At 48.6% G+C, this 20,874-nt stretch overlaps 1 pseudogene; it reads right to left on the bottom strand.

The window, feature by feature from the left end:
• Positions 1-9,342: 9,342 nt before the first annotated feature.
• On the bottom strand, positions 9,343-19,854 carry LOC136017154 (olfactory receptor 2G3-like; annotated as a pseudogene).
• Between the last annotated feature and the right edge of the window lie 1,020 nt (positions 19,855-20,874).

Raw genomic sequence — 20,874 nt, 5'->3', positions numbered from 1 at the left:
TCCGCCAGCTCCCTCAGCACCCGTGGGTGCATTCCATCCGGACCCATCGATTTACAGATGTCCAGTTTGCATAGCTGATCCCTAACCCAATCCTCATCTACCAAAGCAAACTCCTCCTTTGTCCTGACTCCTTCTGGGGCTATAGAAATCCGGGGCCCTCGGGGAGAGTCTGCAGGAGTAAAGACAGAGGCAAAGAAGGCATTCAGCACCTCTGCCTTCTTTATATCCTCTGTCTCCAGGGTACCCACTTCGTTCAGCAGTGGGCCTATATTGCCTCTTGTGTTAGTTTTATTTGCTATGTATTTGAAGAAGCCCTTTCTATTGTCTTTAACCCGACTAGCAAGATTGAGTTCCAAGGAGGCCTTAGCTGTCCTAATTGCCTCCCTACATCCTCTAACAACTGTCCTATATTTCTCCCAAGCGGCCAGCCCCTCCTTCCATAATCCATAGATTCTCCTTTTCCACTTGAGTTTGCCCAGCAGCTCCTTGTTTAACCACGCCGGTCTCCTAGATCCCTTACTTGACTTCCTACTCATTGGGACGCTCTGATCCTGAGCTTGGAAGAAGCGGTCCTTGAATGCTAACCAACTATCTTGAGCCCCTTTACCGCCTAGTACCCTTTCCCATGAGACTTCCCTTAGCAGTTGACTGAAGAGGCCAAAGTTGGCCCTTCGGAAATCCAGAACTGTGGCTTTGCTAGGTATTCTATTCCTCCCACACAGGATCCTAAACTCCACCATCTCATGGTCATTGCAGCCAAGGCTGCCATTGACCATCGCCACTTCGACCAAACCCTCCTTGTTGGCGAGTACTAAATCTAGCAGCGCTGCTCTCCTAGTTGGTACGTCCACCATTTGCATTAAGAAATTATCATCAATGCACTCGAGGAACCTCCTAGACTGTGAATGACTGGCTGTGTGAGTCTTCCAGCAAATATCGGGGTAGTTAAAGTCCCCCACGATGACTAAGGCATGTAGTCGCGAGGCTACTTCCAGTTGCCTGTAGAAAGCCTCATCAACTCCTTCGTCCTAATCAGGAGGTCTGTAATAGACCCCCACAACTGTATCACTCGTGCCAGTCTGTCCCTTAATTCATACCCACAGACATTCCACTTGCTCCTCAACCGACCCCGGACAGAACTCAATACATTCTAGTTGCTCTCTCACGTAAAGAGCGACTCCACCACCTCGCTTCGCTGACCTATCTTTCCTAAAAAGGACATAGCCATCCATGACCACATTCCAGTCATGTGAACTGTCCCACCATGTCTCTGTAATTGCCACTAGATCATAACCTTTAGCCCGCACACAGACTTCTAACTCCCCCTGTTTATTCCCCATGCTGCGTGCATTGGTGTACAGGCATTTCAGGGAGCCAGTCCTAGTACCCTTTTTCCCCTGCGGGACAGGGTCTAAAAAGCTATCCTTTCCCACAAGTGAAACAAGAGATTGATAGTCCTCCTTAGCCCGCCATCCTTCAATCCCTAGCATGTTCCTCTTGGGCTTGTCCCCAACAGGCCCAGTTAAATCCCCTCCCCCCTTCATAACTAGTTTAAAGCCCTGTCAATAAGCCCTGCTAACTCCTGCCCCAAAACCCTTTTTCCTCTCTGGGACTGGTGTATCCCGCCTGTCACCAGCAAACCAGGTGTCCCATACAGCAAGCAGTGTCACTGGCTCCCTCCAATACAAGTGCCAGGCTCAGGCATTCGCTGCAGCCAGAGACCTGCACAGCTGCATGTCTGCAGGAAGGCTCAGTCTGGATACCCACATTAGTTTATTTCTCTACGTTGATTACTAGAGCTGTAGAAGTTTAAGCTTAGAGGAGTAACTTTTGTTACTCCTTTTGTTGACTGATGAACCCCATATTACCAATATCAAATGACAGAGCAGAGGCATGAATAACAACCCAAACATGATAATTTCCCCCTGTTCTGGACTGCCTTTCCCACATCATTTACCCCCAAACCAGAGCATCCATTTCATCCCTTTCCTGTGTCATGGTTTAGCCTCTACCCAGAGATTTGGAAGGTCTAAACATATCCATCGCTGCCTACTGCAGGCCTCTGTGGAGCTTTCCCATCTCTTCAAAGACAGTTTGAAATAGGAAAGTTAAAGATCGGTTCTGCCGTGGTGCTTTGCTTTCCTCCCATGTGATTGGTTTGGTCAAGATGTAGTGTCTTGCCTCAGGGATGTCATCTCTGAACTCTTTACCCCAGAGCTTCTGCCTGTGTTCTGTGTAAGTGCTGGAGGACAGGGTATGGGGATAGGAAGAGAGAATCTGTTTGGTGTAATTTCAGCAGCATAAAATTCAACCAAGCAAGCCTGACCTAACTGTTGGGGCTTATTTTGCAGTCAGTGTACGGAGGCAGAGACCTGCAGAAAGCAAAACATGCCATTTTCCTTGAAATTATTTTACAATGGGATGAGCTGTCCTTTGGAAGTGTCCATTTCTTGCCAATGTTAGCTAAACAGATAGTTAAAAGAACCCGGCTAACTTTTAGACGCCTAAAACATGTAAGGATGATTTTTCATGCATTTTGAGGTCTTCTCTGCCTTCCAGAGCCTTTGAGATCTGCTGCTGTGCCAACACAAATTGCATGCCATAGATAGCTGTCCTCATTCCATTTAGATGTTATTGGAGACTACTGGGAGGAATGTCTCAAGTTCAGAAGCAGTAAAACTGTAAGGGCTTACGTGCTTGCCTCTGGACATATATAGCTTCATAGAATGTTTTGGGTTGGAAAGGACCTTAAGATCACCCAGTTCCAACCCCGTGCCATGGGCAGGGACACTTGACACTAGACAGTGCCACCCAAGGCTCCGTCCAACCTGGCCTTGAACAATGCCAGGACCCGGAAGCACCCCTGCTGCTGTGCTGCTTGCTCCTGGGACTGCTGCACCAGCAGCAGCACGGGCAGGGAACCCAGCCATATCTCCAGGGCTTTCCCAGCCACATCCATCTTCAGGACTGAAGAGACTCTGCCAGCACACGAGTGTTCGAGGAAGCAAACAGGCCTCACCTCCATAGGGGCTCTTCCATCTCGAGGCAGGAGCGTCGCTGTCAGGTTCTTGGGAGCACTGATGCTCTCGGGGTAACTGGGGGAGCTGCAGCAGCTCAGCTGGCCCTGCTCCACCAGCTCCTCCAGGTCCTGCCATAGCGCCTGCCATGTGCCAGCATCCAGAGCAGCTGCAGCTCCTCTCCCAGCCCACACTGACAGCACCAGCTCCTGCAGCTCCCACGCAGCCTTGATGCAGTCTGTGCAGCCGGGGCTGCAGCGCCAGGGCCCACACAGGGGGGACACAGCATTACCTGCAAGCCAGGGAGGGGTTCTTGAGTGTTGGGGGGCTGGAACCGGCCCGGGACCATACATCCAGCCTGCTCCACATGGGGCTGGGCTCCTCTGTTGGAGCTGCCGGGGACTTACATGGCTCTGCTGTCCGAAATCGCCGCCTCCATCTCCGGTGTTGCTTGCCCTGGCCATAAGCCTGTGGGAACAGCAGTGTGGTACAGTCACGCTCCTGGGGACAGCCACCACCAGTGCTCGGACAAAGTGGGCCCCATGGCCACAAGCGACCCCGTCGGCGACGGCTGATGGCAAGGAGGGTGGCCCCAGCAGCCAGGATCAGGATGCTGAGGCCCAGAAGAAAGCTGCTGTTGCTCACGTGCACTGCCCGTGACAACCACATTGGGAGCTGTGGAACAGTGGCACGTGTTGCTGTGAAGTCAGCCTGCTGCTCAGAACAGCTGAGTGATGTCGCAGCCTGTACTGCTGTCACAGTGGAGGTTGTGCTCAGGATGGCAGTTGTCAGGGGTGGGGTATTAGTGTTCAATTTCCTGTAATCAGTTTGTAGCATCCCAGACTGGTTTGAGTTGGAAGGGACCTCGAAGTTCATCCAGTTCCATCCTGGCCTTGAAGACTGCCAGGGATGGGGCAGCCACAGCTTCCCTGGGCACCCTGTGGCAGCGCCTCAGCACCCTCACAAGGAAGGGCTTCTGCCTAAGAGCTCATCTCATCTCCCCTCTCTGTCAATTTAACATGGGGCCATGCATGCCGAGGAGCGCTGGCCTTGTGAAACAATCAGCCTTTATATGAGGGCTAGAAGGAGCAGACATAAAGGGAGGGGAATCTTTGTTTCAGGTTTGTCTGGTCCGCATACAACAATGCACATGCAAGCTGAATTCCAGCCCACAATCTCCTTTTTTGATCTGAAGGTACTTCACATCACTGCCAGTCTTCCCTATTGGACCATTAAGTTGTATTTTTACTGATTCACAGTCTGTGGTCATCTGAGACTAATACTAGATGGCTGATTAATAGATGACTCGTCCCTAAAGCACAAGCACATCAGAAGAGACACAAAGTCCTCTCCTAAGCTCAGATAAGCAGTGTCCACAGCCTATATAGAGATGTTTGCGCTCTGGATACTTCCTAGAATTTGAACATTTATTTCTCTACGTTGATTACTAGAGCTGTAGAAGTTTAAGCTTAGAGGAGTAACTTTTGTTTAAGTTGACTGATGAACCCCATATTACCAATATCAAATGACAGAGCAGAGGCATGAATAACAACCCAAACATGATAATTTCCCCCTGTTCTGGACTGCCTTTCCCACATCATTTACCCCCAAACCAGAGCATCCATTTCATCCCTTTCCTGTGTCATGGTTTAGCCTCTACCCAGAGATTTGGAAGGTCTAAACATATCCATCGCTGCCTACTGCAGGCCTCTGAGGAGCTTTCCCGTCTCTTCAAAGACAGTTTGAAATAGGAAAGTTAAAGATCGGTTCTGCCGTGGTGCTTTGCTTTCCTCCCATGTGATTGGTTTGGTCAAGATGTAGTGTCTTGCCTCAGGGATGTCATCTCTGAACTCTTTACCCCAGAGCTTCTGCCTGTGTTCTGTGTAAGTGCTGGAGGACAGGGTATGGGGATAGGAAGAGAGAATCTGTTTGGTGTAATTTCAGCAGCATAAAATTCAACCAAGCAAGCCTGACCTAACTGTTGGGGCTTATTTTGCAGTCAGTGTAGGGAGGTAGAGACCTGCAGAAAGCAAAACATGCCATTTTCCTTGAAATTATTTTACAATGGGATGAGCTATCCTTTGGAAGTGTCCGTTTCTTGCCAGTGTTAGCTAAACAGATAGTTAAAAGAACCCGGCTAACTTTTAGATGCCTAAAACATGTAAGGATGATTTTTCATGCATTTTGAGGGCTTCTCTGCCTTCCAGAGCCTTTGAGATCTGCTGCTGTGCCAACACAAATTGCATGCCATAGATAGCTGTCCTCATTCCATTTAGATGTTATTGGAGACTACTGGGAGGAATGTCTCAAGTTCAGAAGCAATAAAACTGTAAGGGCTTACGTGCTTGCCTCTGGACATATATAGCTTCATAGAATGTTTTGGGTTGGAAAGGACCTTAAGATCACCCAGTTCCAACCCCGTGCCATGGGCAGGGACACTTGACACTAGACCGTGCCACCCAAGGCTCCGTCCAACCTGGCCTTGAACAATGCCAGGACCCGGAAGCACCCCTGCTGCTGTGCTGCTTGCTCCTGGGACTGCTGCACCAGCAGTGGCACGGACAGGGAACCCAGCCATATCTCCAGGGCTTTCCCAGCCACGTGCATCTTCAGGGCTGAAGAGACTCTGCCAGCACACGAGTGTTCGAGGAAGCAAACAGGCCTCACCTCCATAGGGGCTCCTCCATCTCGAGTCGGGAGCGTCACTGTCAGGTTCTTGGGAGCACTGATGCTCTCGGGGTAACTGGGGGAGCCGCAGCAGCTCAGCTGGCCCTGCTCCACCAGCTCCTCCAGGTCCTGCCATAGCGCCTGCCATGTGCCAGCATCCAGAGCAGCTGCAGCTCCTCTCCCAGCCCACACTGACAGCACCAGCTCCTGCAGCTCCCACGCAGCCTTGATGCAGTCTGTGCAGCCGGGGCTGCAGCGCCAGGGCCCACACGGGGGGGACACAGCATTACCTGCAAGCCAGGGAGGGGTTCCTGAGTGTCGGGGGGCTGGAACCAACCCGGGACCATACACCCAGCCTGCTCCACATGGGGCTGGGCTCCTCTGTTGGAGCTGCCGGGGACTTACATGGCTCTGCTGTCCGAAATCGCCGCCTCCATCTCCGGTGTTGCTTGCCCTGGCCACAAGCCTGTGGGCGCAGCAGTGTGGCACAGTCACGCTCCTGGGGACAGCCACCACCGGTGCTCGGACAAAGTGGGCCCCATGGCCACAAGCGACCCCGTCGGCGACGGCTGATGGCAAGGAGGGTGGCCCCAGCAGCCAGGATCAGGATGCTGAGGCCCAGAAGAAAGCTGCTGTTGCTCATGTGCACTGCCCGTGACAACCACATTGGGAGCTGTGGAACAGTGGCACGTGTTGCTGTGAAGTCAGTGACTGCTGCTCAGAACAGCCGAGTGATGTCACAGCCTGTACTGCTGTCACAATGGAGGTTGTGCTCAGGATGGCAGTTGGCAGGGGTGGGGTATTAGTGTTCAATTTCCTGTAATCAGTTTGTAGGATCCCAGACTGGTTTCTGTTGAAGGGACCTTCAGATCATCCAGTTCCAACCCCCCTGCCACAGGCAGGGACCCCTTCCACTGGAGCAGCTTGTTCTAAGCCCCTGTGTCCAGCCTGGCCTTGAGCACTGTCAGGGATGGGGCAGCCACAGCTTCTCTGGGTGCCCTGTGCCAGTGCCTCAGCACCCTCCCAGGGAAGAGCTTCTGCCTAAGAGCTCATCTCAGTCTCCCCTTAGGCAGGTTCAAGCCATTCCCCTTGGCCTGTCCCTACAGGCCCTTGTCCAAAGCCCCTCTCCAGGTTTCCTGCAGCCCCTTTAGGCACTGGAGCTGCTCTAAGGTCTCCCCTTCAGGAGCCTTCTCTTGTCCAGGCTGACCCAGCTCAGTCCTCTCAGCCTGGATCCAGAGCAGAGCTGCTCCAGCCCTCAGGGAAGAGAAGGCTCACGGGGGACCTTATCGCTCCCTACAACTGCCTGACAGGAGGATGGAGGCAGGAAGGGGCTGCGCTCTGCTCCCAGGGAACAAGGGATGGGACAAGAGTTACCGGCCTCCAGGTGCCCCAGGGCAGGTTTAGATGGAGCTGAGGAACAATTCCTGCCCCAAAGCGTGTTCAGGCATTGGAACAGGCTGCCCAGGGCATGGCTGCTGTCACCGTCCCTACAAGTGCTCACACACCGCAGACTCCAGGCTCAGTGCCATGGGTTAGTGGTGGCCTTGGCAATGCTGGGGGAGCAGTTGAACTTGATGAACTTAAGGGATTTTTCCAACCTAGTTGGTTCTATGGCCTATGATTCTATGAACCTTGTATGCTTTTACAGATAGCTCTGTCTATGGGGGAGATCACCTCACAGATTTTAGCCCCTCAGGCAGCAGAAAGGAACTGAGAAACACCAGCACAGTTAGCATCCGCAAAATCAGTAGTTCATGTAGGTCAGGACCCTGATGGCAACAATAGGTCCTGATCAGCCTCACCCAGTGTTTTCTTCCCTCAACACGTGCACACTCATCCCATGCAATGGACATTTGCATTGTAGGGCTGCGTCTGGCTGCATCTGGCTCCTGGATGCACCTTGGACCTGAGCTGTAGCTAGTTTTATTTCTAGATGGGCAAATGTATGTACATTGTATTTTGTCTTCAGCTACATCACCCTTTGCTTCTGACTGATAAACCCTGAATCTAGCTCATCACCTGCCATGGCTGTGGCTGTTGATGGACCCCTTGTGAAGTCCAAAGAACTCGCTGTAAGGTGCCAAGTGACTTCTGCCAATCAGTTGTTGTTTGCCGGGGTGGCTGCTCTTTCCTTCAAACTCCAGGGGTCGCTTCTGTACTGACCAGGAGGAGGACTGGAAAGAAGTCTGCCAGCCCATAAACTCTTCAACCACCAACTTCAGGGTGTGGAGGAGTTGTGCCAAACTAAACTGCTTTAGAAGTGCTCATTGCCTTTAACAAAGAGGAAAGTTACCTTCTCCTTAGTGTCTATGAAGCTGTCCCCAGGGGCTTGTTAGGAAGAATGAGGTAGGTTTACTATGAGCTTTCTAAGAAGGTTTCAAGATCCTTAGAGGCTTCTTTAGGATGCCCAGAAGGCTGGCCCCCAGGGGAATTCCTTGTTTTGGGACGGGAAGAAGTGTAATTTGTGATTGAAATTTGTTTAATGACTTTGCTGATGTTGGAGTTCAGGCCTGCTGAGAGGCTTCCAGTGGGTCATGCTCCAACTTTTGCCTTCTCCTACTGCTAGACAAGGCCTCTTATTTAGTCTCATTATGGATACCATATTCTAACTTTACATATGGCTGATCTAGTTTTCCTGATACCTTGCTCTGGTGCTTCTGGTGATGGTTATTTGACAGCAGAAGGGACAAGAGACAAAGCTGAAGGGTATTTCTTACAGCAGAACAGTTTGGACCACAAAATTAAAAGGGAAAGACAAGATTTTGGTTTTAAGGATGCTCTGTCTCCTTTGGCTTGTCGTGGTTTAAACCCAGTCAGCTATAAATCACACAGTCGCTCTCTCACTCCCCCCTCTTTCCTTCCCCCCTGCTCCTGGAGGGATGGGAAGGAGAATCGAAAGAATGTAATACCCACAGGTTGAGTCCAACCCCGCAGTGAACTAGCCCTTCCGGGTAACTCTCAGTTACATCCTGGGCATGACGTGCTGTGGTATGGAATACCTCTTTGGCTAGGTTGGGTCAGGTGTCCTGTCTCTGCTTCCTCCTGGCTTCCCCTCCTCCCTGGCAGAGCATGAGGCTCAGGAAGTCCTTGCTCAGAGTAAAACATTTGAGCGGTGTTATCAGCCCTGTTCCCAGGCTGAAATTCAAAAACACAGCGCTGCACCAGCTACTAAGAAGGAGAAAAACTGACTGCTACTGCTGAACCCAGGACAGGCTGTATGCCTTTAATGTCACAGGGACTTGTTCTTGCTTTCTTTTCAAGCACTGGTTTATTTAGACTTTGAAGTCCATTGGGGAAGGACTTTCCATGGGTTTCTCTAGGCTTGAATTATTCCATAACGTTATTCCACATTTTCCATATTCAATTATTCCGTAACTCTAGTCATCAAAATATGTCTACATAAGAAGGTTGATCAGCCTGTGGAGAGGCCTTCTCCCTCTGGAGTCAGTGGGGTGTTCAGACATGAAATTAGAACTCCAGTGGCATCCAACGGCACACAGATTTGGGGTGTCATGTCCTTGAGTAACAAATAAACGCACACCACAGAAAGGAGGATGCCCAGTGGTCCATGCCTGAGAAAGCTAGGGACTGGGGAGAAAACCCATCTGTGCTGTATCAATGTGAGTACAAAGCACATCTTTAAAAAGGTTTGTTTAATTGTCAGAGAAAGTTCGGAGGTCAGAAAATACTCTTCATCTTGCCTGGGTTACCTAAAACCTGAGGTTCTGCCTCTGAGCTACACAAGGAAAAGCCTTCTCTGATATTCATGTCTGATTGTGCCCTACTGAGATCAGAGTCCATGAGGACCCAGAGCTGGACTGAAACACAGCAGGAATTAGCAGGGGCAGAAATGAATTACCGAGGGAGCAAAGCAGAGTCTGGGTTACGAGGATATTGGGGCTGTTCAGCCTGGAGAAGAGAAGCTGCATGGAGACCTGAGAGCAGCTTCCAAAGTCTGAAAGGGGCTAGAAGGATGCAGGAGAGAGACTCTTTTTTCTTCTTTTCTTCCTTCTTGCCATGATAGTATCAGCATTTCCCACTTGTATTTGCCACTGAGGCAGGCTGAAGCCACAGTGTCTTGATACTGTCTCTGGCTTTAAGGCCAAATCCCAAATGTTGTTTAGAAAGTTATTTGTATGCAAGGTCTTTTTGTTTAGATGTTGTTGAATTTAGCACATTTATTATTTCATCTCAGTCTGGGACAATTGCAGGTAGAGAAATAATCACATTTGAGCATTGTTCCAACTCATAGAGCTCAATGCAGTACCACCAATCCCTGAAAAGCCTTTTAATAGAGAGGGATTTGGGTTTATTCATGGCCCTTCTCAGGGCACGCTTCATGTCCTTGTTCCTGAGGCTGTAGATGACGGAGTTCAGCACCGGGGTAACAATGGTGTAAAACACTGCAACCACTTTGCCCCTATCCTGTGGAGACCTTGACTTGGGATTCATGTATATACATGCAGATGGCTGTCCCATAGAATATGGTTACCACTATGAGGTGGCATCCACAGGTGGAAGAGGCCTTAGATTTCAGATGTGCAGACTGCATCTTGAGGATGGTGGGAAGGATGTAGGCGTAGGAGATGATGACCAGAAGAAAGCGGATGCAGGCAATGAGGATGCTGAAGATGAAGATGAGCAACTCCAGGAGGGCAGTGTCAGCACAGGCCAAGGCCAGCACTGCTGGCACTTCGCAGAAGTAATGGTTCAAGATGTGATGTCCACAGATGCAAAGCGAAACCGTTGACTACCATGGAGCTCAGCAGGCTGCTGGCCCAGGAAGCCGTGACCATGTGAATGCAAGCCTTCCTGTTCATGACAGTGTTGTAGAGCAAGGGGTGACATATTGCCATATGTCGATCACAGGACATGACCCCAAGGAGGAAACTCTCTGTCATGCCAAAAGCCAGAGAGAAATACATCTCAGCAGCACATCTGGAGAAGGAGATGATCCCCTTCTTGGTCAAGAGGTTCACCAACATCTGGAGGATGTTGCTGGAGACATAGCAGATGTCTAAGAAGGCAGGTTGGCAAGGAAAAAGTACATGGGTGACTGCAGCTGGGAATCAGCTCTGATCACTGCAATAACCGTGATGTTACCAACAATTGTGAGCAGATAAAATAACAGAAACACGAGGAAAAGAACAGTCTGTGTCCTTGGCTGGGAGGAGAGGCCTTGTAAGATGAACTCTGTCACTATGCTTTGGTTTTCCTTGGCCATTATTGTTCTAGTGGGTTAACTGTCAAGATAAGAAATAGTAACAAAGTCAACTCAAATCTTCTGCAAGATAAGTATAACAAGAGGTTTGAAGGGGAGAGAATGTGGAAAACAAGGTACAAGACACAACATACCATCCATTTTATATAACATGGTGACCAGAAAAACGAGAATGTGTGTAGAGAGCTTAACAACTGAATGGCTAAGTAACAAAGGGCATGATACCGTGCAGCTGGTGGAAATGTAGGCCTCCAGGGCACAGCAATCTCGTGGTTAATGTTTACCCTGATTTGCTTAAGAAACAGGATATGCATCTTGCTGAGATAGCGCAACGGTATCTTGCTGGAATAGCACAATGGTCTTGCTTGGGCAAGCTGGGACATGTCGTAACATGTTGAAACAAGAGGTGGTCGCAGTTGCCTGGAGACCCCTGCGTCGACACAGGCTGACCAATGATTTTGCTGTATCTTATCAGACAATGTAACTAACCCTGCAAGCTATAAAAGTGGATGTGTCTTGCTAAATAAATGAGGCTTGCTGACCATGAGAGCATGAGGCTTGTCTCCCGCGACTCCAACAACTGGCGCCCGAACAGGGACCCTTCCCTTTGCCTGAAGGAGTTGCGTTGGGTGCAGGTCTCGATTTAAAGACGGCTTCTGCAGAACGGGAGTGCTACATCGGTGGGCTGCTCGTCTCGTGCTTTGGCCCAGAGTGCTGCATCGGCAGGCTCTGCTGCTACGCGCTGCCGACGCCTGGAGGGTGCAACGGATCCAGTAAACATGGACAGGCAAGCGGCGTATGATCTTTTTACTGCCTTCCTCCGTCGTCGGGGGGTAAAAGGCTTAGATTTTGATAAGGACCTCCCTGCCCTTCTTTCCCATGCTAGGTCTCTCGGTATTTTTAGTGATCCCCACTCTATTCACCAATTATCGGAATGGCGCCGCTACGGCGATAAATTATGGGACCTTATGATAGACGATGATAAAATTGCTAAAAAATTATCCAAATTATGGCGCTTGATACATAACGAACTCTTGATGGTACAGGCAGAGAAACGTGCGGCCGAAAGTGCCCGTTTGGCACAAAATCAAAATCGTCACTATGATCCTTCTGCCCCTAATCCGCCGACAGTTTCGACAGTCGAGATACCCCCCCCCCTCCTCCTCCCCTTCTTCCCTCTCCCTCTGCCCCTAATCCGCCGACCGTTTCGACAGTCGAGATACCCCCCCCCCTCCTCCTTCCCCTCTTCCCTCTCCCTCTCCCCCGTCTGCCTCTATTCTGGAAAACGGACCATTTGAGTCTCCTCAAAACTCCCTTCCTTTGTCTCCTAATGCCACGGAGCCGTTCCCTGGAGCCCTTTCGGACCTCGCGGAGGCTATGGCAAGTCAGAGACGGGAAGTTTGGGCTGCTCTGGCACGCCAAGGAGTCGAAAACGGAGATAGGGTCCTTGCCGACGCGGCACAAGACCATGTTGCTACTTCTATGGCCTTTCCTGTTATTTTTCACCCTCGACCAGGCGGCGGTCATAGGGTAGATATCACTCAAATGGATTGGAAAATATTGGCACAACTCCGAGCTACAGTCTCTCAATTTGGGGTTACTAGTGAACCGGCCAAGCAGATGCTTGATTACTTATTTAATTCAATGATTCTCCTGCCTGTAGACATCAAGGGTATTGCTCGTTTAATTTATACCCCTCATCAGAAACTTACATTTGATGCAAGATGGGGGGAGGAAGCGGCTGCTTCAGTAGCATTACCTCGTGGCCAAGGAGACCCCCTTTTTGGAATTACAATGAATGAATTACTAGGAAACGGTGATTATACTCGAACAGATGCCCAGGCTGGTATAGGAGTAGAAAAATTAAGAGAGGTCATGCGGGTGGCAAAAAGGGCAATGGACAAAATTCGGGAGCCGGGGGGGCCCCCTATGTATATGAATATTAAACAAGGTCGAGAGGAACCCCTTGGGTCATTCGTTGACAAATTGATGCAAGCCCTTTCTAAAGCTGGTGTTGCGGAGCACATGCAGGACGCACTCCTAAAGCAGTGTGTTATACAAAATGGTAATCAAGTCACACGCTCCCTTATCGCTACTGCTCCTGGCAACTGGGTAATCCAAGATCTCTTAGATAAAGCAAATACTCTCCCCTCAAGCAGTCAAATTTTTGTAGTGGAAGCCCTTAACAAAATTGGTGAAGGCCTTAACGCCCAATCTAAAGTTCAAAGCCAAGTTTTGGCAGCCCTTGCACCTCTTCAGGCGGCAGTTGCGCAGACTTGTCCAGCAGCCCCAGCCACCCGAATGAAGTGTTTTCGATGCGGAAAATTAGGCCACATTCGTTGCGACTGTCAGGCCCCTGGTGTTTGGACCCAAGTGGATCCCTGCTCGCTGGACTCGGGCTGCTCAATCGAATGGACAGCCCAGAACTCCGTCGTCGTCATCGTCTGCAGCTGACCCTCCGTCCGTTGCTGGAACCACTTGAAAGACGTTTTGGGATTCGCTTTTCCTATTCGACACAAGAAGAGGCAGAACTCCATTTGTTTTGGGAACTTACGAGAACATTTGATCGGATTTTGTCTCCTACTCGCCATTGTTTAGCGTGTTTACAAGATTATCATAGAGCTTGGATCAAAATTAAGTGTGGAAATTGTCACCAAAAGGTTTGGGTGTCCCAAAGCCAATTACAGGCACATGGTGCTTGTGTAAACTGTACCTGGAATCCCCATCATAATTATAATCCTTATAGAGCACTGTTGGCGGAAGCAGGTATAACTCCTTCCGTAAATCTCCCATTAACGTATCCATTAGTTGAGAACCGGGAAGATCTGGAACAACGATATTTGAAATATCGGGTTCAGGAGATTCTCTCCCAGATTCAAACCGCACTAGCCACAGTGCCTCTAGAGATTAAGTGCGGTAAAGATGTGGGTATTCCACTTTTGTGGCAAGTTAAACCTGAAGATTGGGATCGTACTTGTCGCCGTTTTCGGCCTCAATACAGGAGCTTGGGACACTCTAAACAAAATAGAGGAACGAAAAAACATGTGGGTCACTTGGGCTGAAAAAGTTAACCAAAGTAGTTTATGCCTTGCTCTTGCTAAAGCTTCTGACCCCTTTAGAACCTGTTTGATAGGCGTCCCAGCCAATTTTACCTTTCAGCTCAATATAAGAAAAAATGTCTCTGAAATCCAAGAATTTAATCTGCTAGGTTCTGCGCCTGCACAATATTGTTTTCACTTTGACTCTTGGAAGGACCCTTTTGGGCTTCCACATAACTCAGTAAATGTTTCCTCAAATAGGCCCTATAATGAGACCGCTTATTGCAAAAACATCACACATAAAACCATTGTAACGTCCAACACAGGCTATTTACCTGATGGATATTTCTTGATCTGTGGTGATAGGGCGTGGCAGGGAATCCCCAGAAGCCCGGAGGGGGGACCCTGCTATATAGGCCAGCTAACAATGTTTGCACCCGACATAATGACAGTTCTTAAAGCCAATAAGACTCATATACGCCGTAAAAGAGCTACCACACAGCTGGGCCCAGAGTGCTCCGATATTGTTACGCTCTGGGATCCTCCTGAAGTTATTTTAGCCAGTATTTTTGCTCCGGGTATAGCATCTGCTCAAGCTCTCACTCAAGAAAATTAGCTTGTTGGACAGGAAAACAAATAAACATTACAACAAACATATTGTCAAATCTAGCCATGGACTTAGAAGGAGTCCGGCATGCAGTTCTCCAAAATCGAGCCGCCATAGATTTTTTACTCCTCGCACAAGGTCATGGGTGTGATGAGTTTGAAGGTATGTGCTGCATGAATCTCTCGGACCATTCTAACTCCATTCACAAACAATTGGCACAGTTGAGAAACAATATGCGAAAGTTACAAGAAACAAGTGATCCCTTTACCAACTGGCTGACGTCTTTCGGGCTATCTCCCTGGCTTGTTACCTTAATAGAAAAAATTGTTTTGGTGGTGGTTGTAATATTATTAGCAGTATTGCTTTTGCCGTGTATTATGCAGTGTTTACAGAAAATGATATCGAACGCTTTTAATCATAAAATGGCTATGCTTGCTGTTAAAGAAAACGGGGGAAGTGTAGAGAGCTTAACAACTGAATGGCTAAGTAACAAAGGGCATGATACCGTGCAGCTGGTGGAAATGTAGGCCTCCAGGGCACAGCAATCTCGTGGTTAATGTTTACCCGGATTTGCTTAAGAAACAGGATATGCATCTTGCTGAGATAGCGCAACGGTATCTTGCTGGAATAGCACAATGGTCTTGCTTGGGCAAGCTGGGACATGTCGGAACATGTTGAAACAAGAGGTGGTCGCAGTTGCCTGGAGACCCCTGCGTCGACACAGGCTGACCAATGATTTTGCTGTATCTTATCAGACAATGTAACTAACCCTGCAAGCTATAAAAGTGGATGTGTCTTGCTAAATAAACGAGGCTTGCTGACCATGAGAGCATGAGGCTTGTCTCCCGCGACTCCAACAAATGTGTTGAGAAAGTTTTATAGAATCATAGAATCATAGAATAGTTAGGTTTGGAAAGGACCTCAAGATCATCTAGTTCCAACCCCCCCCACCACGGGCAGGGACACCTCACACTAAACCATCCCACCCAAGGCTTCGTCCAACCTAGCCTTGAACACACTTGGGTGGTGCTGTCAGAGGTCAGAGCCTTTGCCAGTGAAGACCGACGCAAAGAAGTCATTCAGAACCTCAGCCTTCTCCAAATCCTGTGTAGCCAGTTCTCCTGAGAGCTTCCTCAGGGGGCCTATGTTGTCCCTAGTCTGGTTTTTATTTGCTACGTACCTGTAGAATCCCTTCCTGTTATCCTTAACATCCCTAGCCAAGTTTAATTCTAACTGGGCCTTAGCCCTCCTAACCTGGTCCCTAGCTTCCCGGACAACATCCCTGTACTCTTCCCAGGCCGCCTTTCCTTGCTTCCACTTTTTATAATCCTCTTTTTTCATTTGAATTTTCCTCAGCAGCTCCTTATCCATCCAGGGAGGTCTCCTGGCCCTCCTGCTGCACTTCCTTCTAGTTGGGATGCAGCACTCCTGAGCTTGTAGCAGGTGATCCTTGAATATCAACCAAGAGTCTTGGGCCCCCCTGCCCTCCAGGGCTGTATCCCATGGAACCTTACTAAGCAGGCTCCTGAAGAGGCCAAAGTCTGCTCTTTTGAAGTCCAGGGCAGTGAGCTTGCTACACACTCTTCTCACTGTCCTGGGGACAGTGCTCTTCCCCTTCTTTATGATCAGACCAGCTCCACCAGCTCCCAGTAGGCCTGGCCTAAAAACATCAGTCCTGTGTTCAAGACACCCAAACCCCTGACTAGGACACCACCCTTTTAACCTTTTATTAACCTGGCTACCCCTCCTAGCTTTTCTTAGGTCCTCCCCTGTGTCCTGGAGAGTTGACTAAAAGACTATCTGAGCTCCAGAGCCCCTAACCACCTCTGCCAGTGCTCTGTAGTCTTTCTTTATGGTCCCCAGTCCACTACTATCTATATCCCTAGCAGCCACATGTGTCACTAGGAGTGGGTAATAGTCCGTGGGACTTACTAGAGCAGGCAGCCTCTCTGTAACATCCCTGATCCATGCTCCTGATAGGCAGCACACCTCCCTCGAGACGGGGTCAGGTCGACAGAGGAGTGCTTCTGTCCCTTTTAAAGCAGAGTCCCCTACTACTACAACCCGCTGCTTTTTCTTGGCAGTGCCACCAGAGATCTTTACCTGTGCATCAGCCGGCTGTTTCTGGTGCAAGTGCGTTTCCTCATTAGCCTCCTGCAAGACAGCAAAACGGTTCTGCGTGGGGACAACAGATTTAGGAGGAAGCCGTTTGCTTTTAATTGTCCTTTTCGTCCTTCTTTTGTTGTTGTTTTTTTTTTTTTTTTCCATTAATTCCCAGCTTCCCGGGTTAACGGCCTCCTTCTTTCCTTCATAAGCTGAAGGGGAAGCTTGAAGCCCCTGCACGGTTTGGGGCTGGAGCAAGCAGCCCTGCCTCCTCTCAGCTACCCTGACATCTTGCAGCCTATTAAGAGCATCTCGCAGCTCAGCCACCTGCTGCAGGAGGACCCCCACCAGGGAGCACCGAGTGCATCCCTGCCCATTGTGCACCTTTCCCTCACCAGACCAGTGCAGGCACTCACTACACTCCAAGCTCTGCATTGCAGCCTTCTCTGTCATCCTCTCTGTCTGGGTGCCTACGCTGGCCACCGCCGGGGCAGCCAGAGCAGAGCTCCCAGAGCGGGCCCTGCCCATACGACGGGTGCTCACCATCCCGCTCGCCTGCCCGCGCGAACTGCCTCGACCCGCTCCGTTGGCCGTGCTCCCTGGGGCAGGTTTTTAACCACTCAGGGCTGGTGCTGCTGCTCCTGGCTCTGCCCCCTGTGAGTCCCTGCTCGCGTCAGCGGAGCTGCCGGCTCCTGGGCAGGTCCTGTTTAGAAATCAAAATTCAATGTTAGGTCAAAAAATTATGTGTTAAAATCCCAGTTCTTAATGTCCTTTCTTAACATGGGAAGAAACATGGAACAGACTTCTAGAGTGAAACAATCCTTCAGAGAGTCTCATCATGACACGCATCTCCTCTTTTGGACAAATATCCGTACAGCTGTACCCTTTTCCTGCAATAAAGCCAAAATTCAGCATACAGACCATATCTAGCAAACTAAATATGTCCAGCCACTTTAATGTGGATTTAGGATCTTATGGCATTCTCATCACTAGAGCTTCCAATGCTCATATTCTGTCTTTACACTGTACTTTCTAAGATGTTTTAAGGCTTTACATGAAAGTTTCTCAGTAATACATGGTCACATTTATTGGATCCTAAATCTTCGTGAAGTAAAAGGCGAGTAGCAGATGGCCTACATTAGTAATGCTGTGGAAGACACTCTTAAATGTCACTCGATATGCTGCACGGTATCTGGGACATCCGAAGGCAGCCGTCACATTTGATGCAGGGATGTTGCAGGGCTTGTGCTCCTCTGGAATCAAAATTGGACAAATGACAGGTCACACCAGGATGTCTCAAGTGGTACCCGACTGTTAAGTTCCTGTGTGATGTACTGTAGGTTACCCTGCTCTTGCAGGGGGGTTGGACTAGATGATCTTTTTAGGTCCCTTCCAACCCTTGGGATTCTGTGATTCTGTGATTCTGTTACAGCTGAACAAATTACTTGGATGCCTAGTTGATACAGTCAATGGACTCTAAAGGGTGATTCAGATCACCAGCTAGTTGGTGGTAACTTCATCTCAACTTCTCAGCTGTTTCTGAGAACCTGAGTAGCCTTCTGGAGTTAACCTTGGCACCTGATTTATTCCTCAGTCATGACAGAGATTTAGATGTATGGCTTACAAATCAATGCTTATATGTAGGTGTCTAAATCTGACACCTTAAGCTGAAACCGAATCCTATCCTGTGTTTTTAAGACTAAGTAGAGTCTCACAGCCTGAATGAGCAATAATGCTGTCAAGGGAATGTATTGCAAAAGGAAGCATCTTTCCAAAACTGAAACTGTTCTGGAAGGGAGGTTATGAAATAATCCTAAAAAGCTCAATTCAAGGAGGCAGTCTGCTTCAGCCCAAAGTTACTGTCTCAGGTAGGAGAGATAGCTTAGTTATCACCCCAGTCCATACAATCACATAACTTGTCTGCACTGCAGCCCAGGGAGCCCAGACTGCTCAGCACCTATCTCCTGGGCAGTCACAGCAGGCACGTCCCTCCTGTCCCGACAGGAAGGATTAAGGTACCAAAGCATTGGTGCCTCTTGTCAATTCAGGTACTGTTGATATCCAAGACATCTGTATGGGACCAGCATGTAGGATAAAAGCTGCAAAAGACTAGTATCAAGCAGCTTTTCACTGGCACCTGTGCAAATGTGGCAACGGCTCACATGGAAACACCTCAATTCCAGAGAGATGGGCCTGATCCCTAATGTCTAATGAGATTAATCCAATTCTTATTCAAGACACGATCTTGCTAGACTAGGCGGACTCTGTCAGTTCTGACGTCAACAGCAAGAACCTGAATAACGTGAAGTCCAGCATCCTGCCTAAAATGGATGTAGAACTTGAGAGAAGCCTTTCGTATAAGCAGATACAAACACAACCATTTTAAAGGCTGTGCCAGCATAAAAAGCTACACTGAACTTCTGATTCTGTTCAGGCATGTATAATATACGTAACTACACTGCTTAGGCAAAGAACAATGACATTTTGCCTTCAGTAGACCAGTCATGGTAATGTTTCTGATGAATATCATACTGCATGAAACAACATCCTTCAGGATCTGAAAACTGCAGGCCTCTGGGAGGGAGAAGGGAAATTCAGTATAAATTGTATAAATAGGTAGCGTAGGATTTTATATAGGGTTTAGTTTTAAAATACTTTGGAGTATCTAGGACAAAGAGGCATGTAGAGGCATCATCCAAGACATGAAAAGTTCTATGGACTTGAGATCTGTGCTTCTAGATCACTTACCTACTTCTGAAAATCCTCTCCTTCCATTATTTGCATTAGTAGATAGCACAAGCTCTGAACTTTACATCTTTTGATTCGAAGCAATTTGAAGGATGAGGGTTCTAACAGGTTTGTAGGCGGGAAAAAGACAAAAATAAGCTCAGGACTTTGCTCAAGCCAGGATGAAGAGGTGTGCTTGTCTCTGAGGAGAGGTCATCAGCGGTAACCCCCTCCTGGGGCTGGGTGCTTATCCACAAGTGTCCCTCAAAACCAAGATGTTCTTTTTTATCTCGTGCCCAGTAACACTAGAAAGAGGCAGCTCTGTCAGCCAGCTGCGATTTTCTTTGCCAGAGCTGGAAAAACCTTCACAAGGAAGGGTCTTAATACACTCATCCAGTGTCTGATACTCTTTCTCTGAACATCTACTTTTGGCTGCTGTCAGAAATCAATACCCATGGGCTGACCCATGTCTCACCGCAGAGCTACTCTCATATTCCTGGAAGTGGGGCTGCCCTGTTGCAATGGGAGGATGGGAGCACAGACAGCTCTATCGTTGAACAGCCAGCTCAAACAGGCACAAAATTGTTGGCAAGCTCTGTTTGGTGATCATTTTTATCCTGCTGCTTCAGGAGAACTGCCAGCCTTTCCCTGCAGTTGCTCATTCACATCTCTGTACATAAAGTCTTCTCTGACGTGCTCTTTTGCAGCAGGATGCCTGGAATTCTGTAAAGGTACCCCTCTGAATGAATAAAACAGAGAGTCTTTTTTATTCTCTTAAATCCTTAGGAACATACAGTATGAGGGATCATAGAATCATGCTGTATCAGAATGATTTGGGTTGGAATTGATCTTAAAGCTCATCTAGTTCCAACCAAGGTGAGCTGTTTAGACACAAAACAAACTGTAGAGCCAACACAAACACCAAGAACAGGAAGATTAAACATTAACATGTAACTGTCATTCACCTTGGACTGCACATGCGTACGCACACACGCACGGAATAGTGTTTATTACTTAGAGGCTCTTCACAGAATCATCATACAATAGCCCAGGTTGGAAGTGACCTAAAAAGATCATCTTTTTGTAGGAAAGGGAAACTAGATGAGATTATCTAGCACCCTGTCCAATTGCATCTTGAAATCCTCAGGCAATGGGGACTCTACCATGTCCCTGGAGAGGCTGTTCCAGTGAATGATTGTTCTTATTGTAAAAGATGTATTTCTTCTCTTGAGATGAAATCTCTCCCAGTCCACTTGTAGTTGTTGCCCCTTGTCTTCTCTGTATGGCTGCTTGTGAACAAAGAGCCTTTGCCCTCTTTTATCCATGCTTTAAGTACTCTGTGTCTTCATATAATAGAAACTGTAGCCTTGAAAACTTACTTTCAGGTAAAGTGAGTATTTCAGCTGATTCAAAGAATGAGGTTTCTTTTTAGTTTTAACATACTAGAAGACACTAATAGTACTTAATGGCCCTGATGATTCTCACCTGGACCAC

Source organism: Lathamus discolor, chromosome 6 (assembly GCF_037157495.1).
Source record: "Lathamus discolor isolate bLatDis1 chromosome 6, bLatDis1.hap1, whole genome shotgun sequence".
Taxonomy (NCBI): domain Eukaryota; kingdom Metazoa; phylum Chordata; class Aves; order Psittaciformes; family Psittacidae; genus Lathamus; species Lathamus discolor.
The sequence above is the reverse complement of the archived record's forward strand: the minus strand, read 5'-3'. Positions and strand labels throughout refer to the sequence as shown.